Genomic DNA, 13,061 nt, shown 5'->3' on the forward strand with positions numbered 1-13,061 from the left:
GAGCAGCAGATGAGCTTATAACAGAGAGGTTGTAGCAACAGAACACAAAGCTTTTGACGTATTTACATGTATCTGTAATTGAGCATTAAACAGAAAGTGTGGCTGCAGTTTGAAGTAGTCAGCCCCAGAACCTAGTGTCAGTAAACTTCACAGCAGGGGGGGGGAACACAGGGGGAGCTGAGATTAATTTATGGGTATGAAATATTCCCCACAGGGTTGAGAAGCCTACTTAAAAAAATGGAGGATAATTAAAGACACATGTCAACAATAAAAATGTTTTTAAGTGAGCTACATTACCAGAAACAATGATTAGACTGAAACGTCTTAATTCATCACAGACCGCTCACCAGAAAGAAAGAGAGGCTGCAGTTTCCACTCACATCTCGACAGCCTGGACTTTCCTTAATCAAAACTTCCATTTAGAGTTGACAGTCTGAAAGCTCGGGAGGCAGTTAATGATAGACGGCTCCTGGTCACAGCGTCCGTTAATGGGATGATATATTTTTAGCATCATTGAGAATAATTGGTGCTCACAGCCGCCAATTATAGATCATTTATAAAACCTGCAATTGACCGTATATCCAAGTATAAAAGGGAAGACCTCATGGCGAGAGGCTGCTGGTTCACATGTGGAGCATCAAGAGGACTGCAGTATTCACATCACACACACACACATGCACATTCACAGACCCTTATTTAATTTACCACAAATATTCCCTGGCTGTAACTTCAAGTGGTACACCACGACCTTGGTTTTCTGAAACATGCACTCATTATGTAGCTCTGTCCTCCGGCTGTGTATCTACATTTGCCCGCCTGCCGGAGAGGATGGAGAGGGGGCATTGTTACCCAGATCTTTTAGTGCATTTGTGCTCTGATTTGGAGTGAAGACTAATCTTCAACTATCAAGTGTGAGGCTCCTCTCTTTTCCCTCTTTTCATTTTTAAATCTAACAAAGACAACGCAGAGGTTTTAATTGCAGCTGCCTTTTGTTTGTGCAATCCCAGCATTCAGATGCTGCCCCACATGACCTGCCATGCCCCACATACTCTCCCTCTCCTATTGTGCCCATCCCTTCCTCTCTCCCTAAACCAAGCCTCTCATCACACTCTAATCCCATCCACTAATTAACCTGATACTGATGTGCCTCATCATGCTAATGGTGCAAAGATGAGTGTGTGTGTGGTGTGTTTGTGTGTGAGAAGATGAGAGACAGAAAAGACTTGCGGAGAATCAGAGAGACAGAAGGAGAGATGAAAACATTCAAAGAGAGTTCAAGGGAACTTGTGCCAGCATCTTGTCATCCCAGATTTGACCACATAAAAGCAAAATGTAACTCTGGATAATTGTTTAGAATTGTGAGAGGCGTGCTTTGTTTTGCTTATAATGTGCACTGTCATCAAAACTAATTAGAACGAGACGGTAATGGGTTCTCCTCTTTTCCTGCACCCATTCTATTTACGACTAAAAACAAATCTAATTTTTAATGATAAAAAGGTGCAAAACTGTGTTTGATAAATGAATCAAGCATGCAGCTGCATTTAAAGCTCCAAGTGCAGTCTATTATGTATTCATAATACATTATGAATATATTTTAAATATGTAATTAACATGCATCTGTAGCAGGGTTTAAACCACATGCATCACAAATAAACATTTCAAGTAACCCTCTCTCTGTGTGCTGATGTTCCTCTCTCCTGCTAGCTAGCTAGCTAGCTAGCTAGCTACAGTATGTTCCCCAAACACATACTCACTTTGAACAACTAGCTTCAGCTATAATCAATATTTTTATAATAAACAATAGATCACATGACTACTTGTATGTGAAAGGTGTCACTTGTAGTGATGAATCCACCGAGAATTATCACCAACTTTGCAGTTCCTCCTTTTTAGTGTCTTTCAGCTCATTGTTTTTGTTTTCCTCCCTGCAACTTTTTTGTTTTGGTTCACTCTCACAGCTCTCATAGTGTTATTTTCAGCAAAAAAAGCTTTAAAACCCCACTGTATACTACCTGCTCAGCACCAAACAGCAGACAGCACAGTTAGCGACTAGCTGGTAAACATAGCGGAATATTTAGCACCTAATAGCCGGATATTTCCATCAGGTTGGTGGAGAACACAAACAGAGCTAAAATCAGAGTGAATATTAGACTTACAGTCTTCAGGTGGACAGAAAAACATATCCAAATAATCCTGAATTTGCTCTGTATCTGTTTGATGTGTAAATACCTGCTGTGCACTAGTGCTCACCATATCAACTAATAAGGTGATTGATGGGGATGTGTTTACAGCTTGTTTCAGCTGCCCCCAAGTGGCAACAAAATAATTTGTTGCAGCTTTAAATCTTAAAATCTTTACATCATATAATATTCCAGAGGCACCACACACTTTTTTGCTAATTTAAGAGGGCAAGGACATCTACCCGTATACTGGAGAGTTACTGACAATACCAAATTGAAATGAATGAATTATTTTCAGAACAAATCCACATGACTCGGTGTACAAGTAAGTAAAAAGATTGATCTGAATAAATTTAAAATCACTGCTGGATTCAATTGTATCGAATCAACTTTGAATCACAGTGTATCATTAAGAATATTTCTGTATATATTTTGTATTAGATTGTAGAATGTGCATGCCAGGGAGAGATACACAGCCTTACTCTGGAGTATTGGTTAGTCAGGGACTATCCTTGGAAGAAGAGTCTTACTGATGAACAGCACAGCCGGACTTCAGCCTCAGGCGCTTTCTTTCGCTCCCATTATTTTCTCTTTTCATTTTCTCCTTCCATGCTCCCTCATCTCCTCTCCCTCCCTTCTTTCCTCTCCAACACTTCCATTTTTTACCTCACTTGATATCCCCCCCATCTTCCTCTCTCTGTCACTTTCTAATTCTTCTCACACACACACACACACACACTGCCTTCCTCCCCTCCCTCCTTCCTCGTGGCCTTCCCCTCGCTCCCTCTCTCAGCGGTGCAGCGAGCTGCATACAGAAGCCGGAGGAAGGCGACAGCGTTTCCCCTTTCACCCCACTGTTTTGCTTCTGTATTTCTGTCCTGACAGCTGCTCTCGGTGCACCTGCTCCAGTCGCAGGCATCTGTGGACCTGACAATCCTCCCGATACACAGGCTTCACTCTCCATCACTCACTCAGTGAGTGTTAAAATCCCACCACATGACAGAACGTCGGAGTCACATAACTCATTCAAGACCTCCATTGATTGTTTTCATGTCTTAGTTGTGATGTGGCCTTTCGGGCTTAATGCCGACATCTTCGCCATGTTAAATGTACGTGTTTGACAAAAGGAACATCAGGAAGCAAAACATGGAGCTGCCGTCTGTCTGACATGTTTTGTGGTTCTCTCAGTAGCGCATGGTCATAAAGAGCTGATTTACAGTGTGTCCTTCTATCTAAGCTTTTATTTTAAGTTGTTTATAGTACCTTATCCAGACAGTGTTCACGCTCTGCAGCCTAGCTCAATAATCAATGGAGACATAAATCAAAGATAGTATACCACATTCAGCCCTGCCTCTGAAGACAGTTAAATGGATGAGGATTAACTGTTGGATGAGTACAGTGATGGCGTCCACTCACTGAGCATCATTTCTGCAGCTGCTTTGACATTTACACTGGTCCTCAGTAGGACCTGTAGGTTTGATTTAGATTGTGTTGGAGGGCTGTTCAAGGTCCACTTTGGATCTCTTAGGATATTTTAAAATCTTTAGTTTGTTTGCTCTGGTCAGTGGATGAGTTGCATTTTCTTCTTCAGTTTCTTTTCATGCATAAAAATAAATAAATAAAGTGAACCGAAATGTATCACTAAAAGCCACGTGAGGACCTTCTCTTCTCTCATTGGTCAGATGTGTCTGGGGCGGGAGTGAGAACGTAAACACAGGAAGAATCCATCCAGTATTCACTTAAAAAGAAATAAAAGAATCACCTCTACAAAAGAAAAAATATTAACATTCCCCCCTAAACTAACTGTAAGCAAACACATCACAGGATGGTGTTTAATCAAGAGCAACTTCCTCTCCTCCTCCACTCCTGTGAAGAGTAAATGTCTCTACAGTAGCAGATTTAGTTTTAATGCTTCATGATTCATGTAGCCCTACGCTCCGTGCTGCAGTGGACCGCTGTCACCGGCTGTGAGAATCATGTGTACAGTAAACGTGTGTATGTGAGGTTAGAGGGCTCAGCTGTCATTTTTGCTGTGTTTGAAGACGGTGCACAGAAGCTGCATAGGGCAGAATAAATATGCTCTCATACAGTTGTGTGTATATACACCACTGATAAAGCAAGTTACAGCTAAGTGTTGCTAGCTTAGCCTGAGACTTGCTCATACAGTAGCGCTTCAACACCACACGGAAACCAACTCACCACCTTTACCCTCAGCGACCTATTTCCTTCACTCTGATCTGCCTCCACAATGTTGAACCCAGCAAAGAAATGCTACAAAAGCATGAATAAAAGGGAACACTTGTGATAGGTCATCTCGCAGATAAAACTGATTTCTCGCTCTGGTAAATGCCTCATTTAATCTGGAATCGCAGCCGCTTTGATATTCGACTTTGATGTTCAGTTGTGACGGGAACAGTCAAAGAAGCGCTTCTTCATAATTTCAGCTATTGGAGGAGGAAAAAAATGGGGAAAAATAGGAAAATGTGCAAGTGGGCATTTTCTATTGTATGTTTTCTTTGTTTGGTTGACACAGAAAAGCAGTTTAACATCGCTGCACCTTTTAGAATGATTTTACTTTACTTTGTACTTTATCAGAGATATAAAGGAATGTGTGAGGAAGCTATTGAACAAAGCACAGAATAGTTTCCACTTGAGGGAAGCCAAGTGAATGTGGTCCACTGCTGACACTTGGAAAGTGTCTCTGTGTGTGTGTGTGTGTGCCTCTTTATTACATGACACACATTCATGGCTTTTACGACTTTTAGGACGATGTGTGTGTGTGTATACATTATGTGTGTGTTTATTTCTTTCATCACCTGGTCTGACATCACTGAAAGCAGCCACGTCCTCACTTCATCGCTATGTGCCGAGTCAGAAGGAGAGCAGTCTCCTCTTCTGACTCTGTTAATGTGACGTAGTTTCTAAACTGTGATCTCACACATGGATGAATGAAGATCCAGTCACACACACACACACACACACACTGTGTTTTTCTATGTTACTGTTTTCTCCCTAAAAAGGCTAAAGTAGAGCAGGATGGAGGGCCAGGGGATCAGGAGAGGGAGGGATGGGTCACAGGCCGCCGGACGTCTGTCTGTGTTGTGGTCTGGCCAGTAATCCTCTCCCATCAGGTCACGGCAGAGAGGAGGAGGAGGAGGAGGAGGAGGAGGAGGAGGAGGAGGAGGAGGAACAGAGGAGAAAAGAAAAGAGGTGAAGAACAGAAAGATGATCATATGTAGAAAGGTAGAATGAGGAGCAGAGGATGGAGAGGAAGTGTGTAAGGAAGTGTTTACCGTGTCCATCCACGTTCTCAGCAGCTTTTTTAAAAGCCATAGCCGTGTCGAATAAAGGCTGAGAAAAACAACGCTGTCCTGGCCTGACCTGTGTGGTTGTGTCGGAGTGCCAGCAGTTTGCTGCTTATAAAAGCAGTTTGTGTTGAAAAGGCTGCAGGAGGAATGTGACCAGCAGCATGATTGCCTCATCTATCGGTAGGAATGGATGAAGTGCAGCACCCCTGCAGCTAATATAGCTGCTCTATGTCTGTGTGCCTTTTATTTCTTTATAGCAGAGACGGTGAACTTCACACTCCTGCAACTAGAAATGATTGATTAATCATGCGTTTTGTGATTGATAGATTTTTTTACTCACTAAAATGTCCAAAAAAATGTCTGTCACAGTTTCAGATACCATAAGGTGATGTCTTCATATTGCTTATTTTGTCAGACCAACAGTCTAAATCTTCACACTGATGAAGCTGAAACCAGAGAATGTTCTGGCAGTTTTACTAGACGGGTAACTGAAATTATTAATCTGTTACCTAAATTGTTGCTGATTAACTTGTCCTCTATCAACTAATCAATTAATCATGAGATTAAGTGTTTCAACACTACATGCAGAATTCTTACTGATCTCTTCTGAAGGCTGTAAGTGATCAGTATGATCAACGGTTTGTGCAACATCAGATCAAACTGAAGATTTAAAAAAAAAATATTAACCCGTGATACCTCAATTAATTACATTTTAAATACAATTTTTAAAAGTGGTTGCTTGCATGAATGAAACATGTCACAGCATTTTACTGAAATTATAAACTGAGCTTTATCAAAACAGAGGTTTAAACCCATGTTTCAATAGGTGAGCTGTGCTATTCAGAAGCACAGATATGTATATACTTGTTTTTGGCTAAAGAAATAAAGGCAACTTTAAATCAGGTTGGGTGAAAAAAATCGATTCACATAAGAATCTTGATTCTTATCTCCTACGATTCTGAATTGATTCACAAGTGTCAAAAATAGATGTTCTAAATGTTAGTTTATAATGTGATGTTGACGGAACAAAAAAGGCAGAACTCAACAGTCTACAGTCCACATGCAAGAGTTATCTTGTGGTTCATCTTCACAAAGGCAGCATTTGCAAGCATTCTTTGATTTAATGATTAAATAATTTCCATTGCAAGATGAACAAATATTATTGTGAACTTTCTTCACTGTCACTAGCAGAGCAGAGCAGCGATCAGCTGTAACAAACCAGACTGGCTGAGCAGCACAGACTACAGCATTAAACAGATTAAACCAACTCTGAGGTGACGAAAATAACTCGGTGCTTAGTCTGTTTCACCTCAAACCCTGTGCCTGCTCAGTGTCTCGGGCAGAAATGTCTTTCCCCAGAGCTAACGGTGCAGCAGAGAGGCTGCTCTCAGCTGCTGGACACATGATGTTAATAACACAGCAGAGCACTCTGCCTCCCAATTTAATTCATTCATTCATTAATGCAGTTAAGTTTTTAAAATAAAAAGGCTGTGGACAATTTATCTTAATTGCCAGTTATGTTTCAGATTGTATTTCAGTGGACTAAGAACATCAGTGAATGGTTTGGCACACAGCATTCTACCTTTTCTATTCATTCAAGAAATCGGTTTTGAATTGAGAAACAATTCTGAATCAATTTGGACAAGCAAGAATTGGAACTGAATTGTGAGATTCCCAGAGATTCACACCCTTACTTTAAATATGTCAATATGTTAAAAGCTGTAATAGAGCCAGTGGTTGAAGAAATACTGAGATTCTTGACTTTAGTAAAAGTAGTAATATGACTACAACTATGTAAACATTGTGTCCTGCATTCAAAACTGTACTTTAAGTATAAAAAGTTAAAGTACTCATAATGCAGAAGAGAGAGCAGTTTTAAAATATGAATAATATACAAAAAATTACTAAAATATGAATAGTACAAAAAAATTATATAAATTCTATATATTATATTATTGGATTATAATTATGGGTGAATACTTTATGTACTGTTGGGCAGTTTAATCTATAAAAATATTATTATTATCATTATTATTATTATTATTATTATTATTACATTCATATCATATTTATAAACAGATCATATGTTTTTGTATGTTAAATCTGAATCTGCTAGTACTGAATATTTCATTGAAGTCAAGCAGAAATATAAAGTAGTATAAAATTGAAATACTCAATTAAAGCACAAGCACTTGAAGATGGTGCATAAGGACTGTACTTGAGTAAATGTACTTTATAAATGTGAATACATCTAATAATTAATCATGGTCTGAAAGTCAAAAGGTCTTTGCCAGACAAGCAGAGTCTAATCGTCTGCTCTATTTGTCTGCCGGAGCCAGACTTGGCAGAATTTTGTCTCCACGGAGACTTGTGAAAAGTTGCTAACTGAAGATCATCATTTATTTTGAGTGTCTGTAGGGTCGTTGCCAACAGTACGCCATGTGGCGCTCGATCTTGTAAAACCTTTGCGGGGAGAAGGAGGGGTGGAAACCTGAGAGAGAGCTGGAGGTCCAGAGAGGTAGAGAGACACATAGAGAGACTCTGCATCCCATAGAAACAGACTACGTGAGCCGGACGGAATGAGTTTGTTTTTGCAGGTCATGCGGGTGAGGGCAGGGTGTAAACATTTAGGGGTACAACACCCCTGCTGACAGCACACCACATCAGTCTGGCATGTGTTTGTGCTCTTCGGGATCGTGACAGCGCGTGACCAGAATTGCATCAGTGCCCCCGCCCCCGCCGTTTGTCCGCCTGCCCCACTTTCCTTTTTCTTGGTGAACTCACGGTCTCTGGCATCACACCCCAGGTTGGCAAAGTGGCAGACTACACGCTGCAACACAGCTGGACAACTGCAGAGACTTCAGACGCTGGAAGAAGAAGAAATACTATTAAGAAAGAAAGGTTTGGATAGAAATAAGAGAGGCAAGAAGTGAATGAGAACAAGTGTTAAAGGAGAAGCAGGTAAGAGAGAAAAGGAAAGAGTTTGCAACAGGACAGTGCAAGTCAATTAAGTGAAAAAGGAAAAGAAAGAAAAGAATAAAGGAAGGATAACTCAGAAAAGGAAGACAGAGGTCCTACTAGTAGCTTTGGTAAACAGAGAATCCTGAGGACCCCGTCACTGAGGTATCCACAGACATGCCTGCAGCAGCAAGAGTTCAACGATTCCCCCGGGATCAACAGAAGATCAGCCGCGCTCAAATCATCCTCAGGAGTGAGTAGGAATGACCTGACAGGACTGTTCGAGGGGGGAAGGTTGTGTGCCGCTTTGTTTTGCGTCTCAATATTCCAACATTGCACTGTATCTATTTCCTTAACAGCAAGTTTTATGTGTGTTTGTGTATCTGTTGTTGTAGATGATGCTTGACATTACATGAAAATACACAGGGTTCATGAAGATGTAGTTTTTAGTTTAGGTAACAAGGTGATGAAAAAGTTAATCAGTCGATTATTCGATCGACAGAAGATTGATTCACATTTTTGATGAGTTTTTTTTTCCATGCGAGCATACCAAACATCACCAAATCCAGCCTCTAAATGTGAGGATTTGTTCCTTTTTGTGTTTTATCTGATGAATTTAGATGATGGAATGCAGTATCTCTGGTTTTGGGGCTTGTGGTTGGACAAAATAAGCTATTTCAAGATGACATATTTGGCATTTTTCACAATTTGTTAAAGACAAGGAATACAATATAATGTAACACATTTTTTTATTAATTATTAATCAATTATCATTTTAATTGTTATTGAAAATAACCACACGCCTACTAATTAGTTAAAAGACTGTCTACAGATAAGCCTAAAGTGAGATGTTAGTGACTCCCAAATTACAAGAAAGATGTTTGTATGTTTGCTGAGCAGAATCTGCAGATAATCTATTCACTTTGAAGTTCTGGGTCGACTTTCAAGGAATTCAACAACTATGGCACCATGTTCTGTTTCCAACTGCAAAGATGAAGCATTTTGAGTTCACTTAGAGTCCTTCACCATAATAAACTGCAGAATTTTCAGTGGGAATACAGAACAACAAATCTTCAAGACCAGCTGAAAGCAGGAGCCTAAAAAGACTGTTGGTGTATGAACATCTTCTCTTAAAGTTTAGATGTTTTGTGTAAAATAGCAACAAGCTCTTGTCACTTGTACCTTATACATCCCAGTCCACACAGTGAGGTATATGCATTTGACATTGTGAAAGAAAAAAAGTGTGCATCAGTTAAGTACTGAGTATCAGCCAGTACTCTTGAGTCCAGGTTTCAGAGCTGCTTTCAGGAGAGAAAAGGTAGAATCAGTTCCTCTCTAGCTAGTGTCATGCAGACAAACTGAATATCACACATGAATACTGTATGTTCCACCGCTGCTTCCTTGTACAAGTAATTATGCAAGTGAAAAATCCATGAGTGTGTGTGTGCCAGTGTGTGTTTAAACGTTTAACCATTCTGTCCCAGAAGCCTCAGACACGTTTCAGCCGGAAGCGAGGCCTCTATGGGGGGACCCCCTCATTGGCTACCGAGCCATTCTGTAATTTCACTGGTTAAGCTGCGCTCTAGTTGTCATGTAGCAACAGTGTAGGATGGCTGGAGGGACGACTGACCGCAGTTGCCATGGTCTCCTGATCTTTGTGTTCGTCAGCTTTGTGTGTACATTTCTCAAGCAGGCCGTAAAAGCATTTGCTGCTTTTAAGAGTGCACAAAAGCAAAAATGCCATAAACAAAAAATACGTCACTAATGGGGCGACTGGAGGGCTTCTGGAATTCTGAACAATAAAATCAAGCAAACAACAACAACAAGGGAAGCTACTAACAGAAAACAAACTTTTGAGGAAATCAGTTCATTCTTAACATTAGGAAGCATGCCACAGCTAAGTACTAGCTTGGTTCCTGGCCTCTAAATCGTCGCCGTTCATCATCCTTTTTCAATAATTCTAATTCTTCTGGTGTGCTTACTGAGGGCCGGTTTCCCAGTTGGAAAAACTTATCAGTCAGAGCTGTGTAGGAAGGATTAACTGGGAATCTACATTGAAAGTGAGATATGTGGGACCTGTAAGTGCTGCTGAAGCATCCGGTCCATTTAATCCACACCGACTCCCAACTTGTTTTTCAGTCATCACTGCACCAGCTGTCCAAACTGAGAGCTCATAGCAACACTAAGGGCCTTGATCAATTGAGATTTGTGAGATATAAACAGCTGCCTATGGAGATTATGCAGAGTCAATACGGATAGTTCTATTTGATTTAATGGAAGAACATGTACTTGTGAGATGGACGAGTAATGTTTCAAAAAATGGTTTCTGTGTGGAAGAAAAACGCCACAAATGTTACAAAAATGCCAGCAAATTTAAGACGGACGGTTTCATATTCAGTCTAGAATATGGAAGGATACTTGCTAATGAGAAACATCCCTCAATACTGTGTTTTCTGCGTTTTAGGCCAAGTAGTAAGTGGTGACAAGATTGTTATCACCGCAAAAACACTTACCAAACCTCAAACCTCTTTAACCTTTCCAAAAACTCAAGAGGAAGTAAACAAAACACTTCAGTTAAAGAGCCAAGACAGAGCTATCATTTTGGCTAGCATCATCTTCTGGCTGATTCTTTGGCAAACCATTCATCACATATGCTAAAATCTCAAACTTATCATTGTTTTCCCACAAAGTAGTTGTGCTTTTTATCTGTCTGTGTGGAATGTACTGATTTCTTGTTCTAACCAAATTGGTATCATAAAACTGATGCTCCTAAATATCCTGCCATGAAATCATCAAGCCTGACCACATGATCCAGTAAAATACTTTTTGATTATCATGTCGTATTATATACCAAACAAATGCTTCCTCCACTCTTTCAAAGTATTTCCTGACACCTCCTTTAATGGAGCTCTTTAACAAAAAGACTTTATTGAGCAGTCAGAAATAGCTGGAAACAACCTCTCAAAGAGCAATTACTGAGCCATCTCATTTGCTACGTCATCTTTTGGAAAGATGTAAACAAAAACAACCGCAAGTTGTGTGTTAAGACAGTAGTTTCCTAAATTTGAATAGCAAATAACACCGCTAAAAATGCTACTATCGCAGACTTTGTAATTTTCTGCCCATAAAAGTCTGTCCAACTCATAAGACTCAAACCAAAACCAACATACCTACACTACATGCATGTCATGCCACTGGCCATAATTACACGTTTGTGGAGATCCGTAGAAGCCGGAGGCAGGCTTCAAGAATGCTCTGACAGATAAAATATCTAAATAAAATGTTCTTTTAGCTTTGATGATGATGAATTATATACTAGTAGCACGCTCCCTCCTCTCCATCCTCTCCATCTAAAATGATGTTGCTGCTGTCTCTTGTAATTTAGCGCTGACAAAATGAGCCTGGCACAATTTATTGAGCGTTCACTTGCAGTCGTGAATGATCAGAGACTCATTTCACTAGAGAAGCTGATGAGGCAGATTTGTGCACAGCTGCCTCCTCCTGTGCTTCTGTCCTCATTTCCTCCCCAGTTCATCTTCATCTTTTCTCTTTTTTTTCATTGTTTGTATTAACGATTATGTGGAGAAAGCTACATCTGTCTGCAGTACTCCTCCTCTTTGTTGTTGTCTGGCTGCGTATCTCACACACTCTTCAAAAGGATTTCGTCTTTTTTTTTTTTTTTTCTTACCATTAGCTTGGCCAGCTGATGATGAGTCATGCAGTAATATATAATTCATGGCAGTATTGGTTTTGTGTGTCTCAAAGATGCTTATGGGGGAAGTGGAGGTAGCAGCTAAACAGGAACATCCCGGACAGTCTTTTTGCTGCCTGTATCTCAGTGCGCCAACTCTAATTCACTGATGAATCTTCAGTGTACTGAAGGAAATACAATGCACCCTCACACACACACACACAAAACAAACGCAAAGCCATCTTAAGGGATGGAGCAGTCTTAAGCTTCTTTCTTCGTTTTGCAAAAAAACAATCCTTGTTATTTAGTTTTTGAGTCACTGCAGCCTCTTGTTAATGAGGCCTTTGCATCTGAAAATGGCACATTTCAAGAAAAGAACTTTCCCTTAATGTATAACTCTAACTCTGGCTGAAAAAAATACAAATAAAATGATGATAATCAACCTAAACCTAACCTATCAACCTAACATAAACCACACCGGTCAGCACAAACTCCTGCTGTACAGCCAAACATTGTTCAAGCTTGCAGAACTTAATCCCAACATTCTTGAAGAAACCAAATATGTCTGGCTGAAAAACAGAAAATGTGTATTAAATGATGTGCAATGCATCTACAATATTTCCATTTGATGTAATGGTTCAGCCAAGGAATTTTCATATATATCATATTCTTCTATTCATACGTCACTTCTTAGAAATAAAGCAGCTAGAGAGAAAGCCAGCTGTCTTCTCTTTGGTCAGGCCGACCTCTCTTCATGGTCATTCTCATGAGAACTGGTGCTGGACTTTATCTAGGCGTTGCTCACATCTTTTCATCAGTGTCCACTTTGTGTATCCCAAATGTCTCCTTAATTGATTGTCATTAAATCCTTTTGCTCAAGATGTCCGAGGTCTCCAGCTCCAAGATTTCCATCACGCATGGAGT

General features: G+C 40.2%; 1 protein-coding gene across 3 annotated transcripts in view; it reads left to right on the forward strand.

The window, feature by feature from the left end:
* enah (ENAH actin regulator) overlaps positions 1-13,061 on the forward strand; it is a 130,666-nt gene that overhangs the window by 69,410 nt on the left and 48,195 nt on the right. The gene's annotated exons all lie outside the window — the stretch shown is intronic.

The sequence above is a fragment of the Thunnus albacares genome, chromosome 16 (genome assembly GCF_914725855.1).
Source record: "Thunnus albacares chromosome 16, fThuAlb1.1, whole genome shotgun sequence".
Lineage (NCBI taxonomy): Eukaryota > Metazoa > Chordata > Actinopteri > Scombriformes > Scombridae > Thunnus > Thunnus albacares.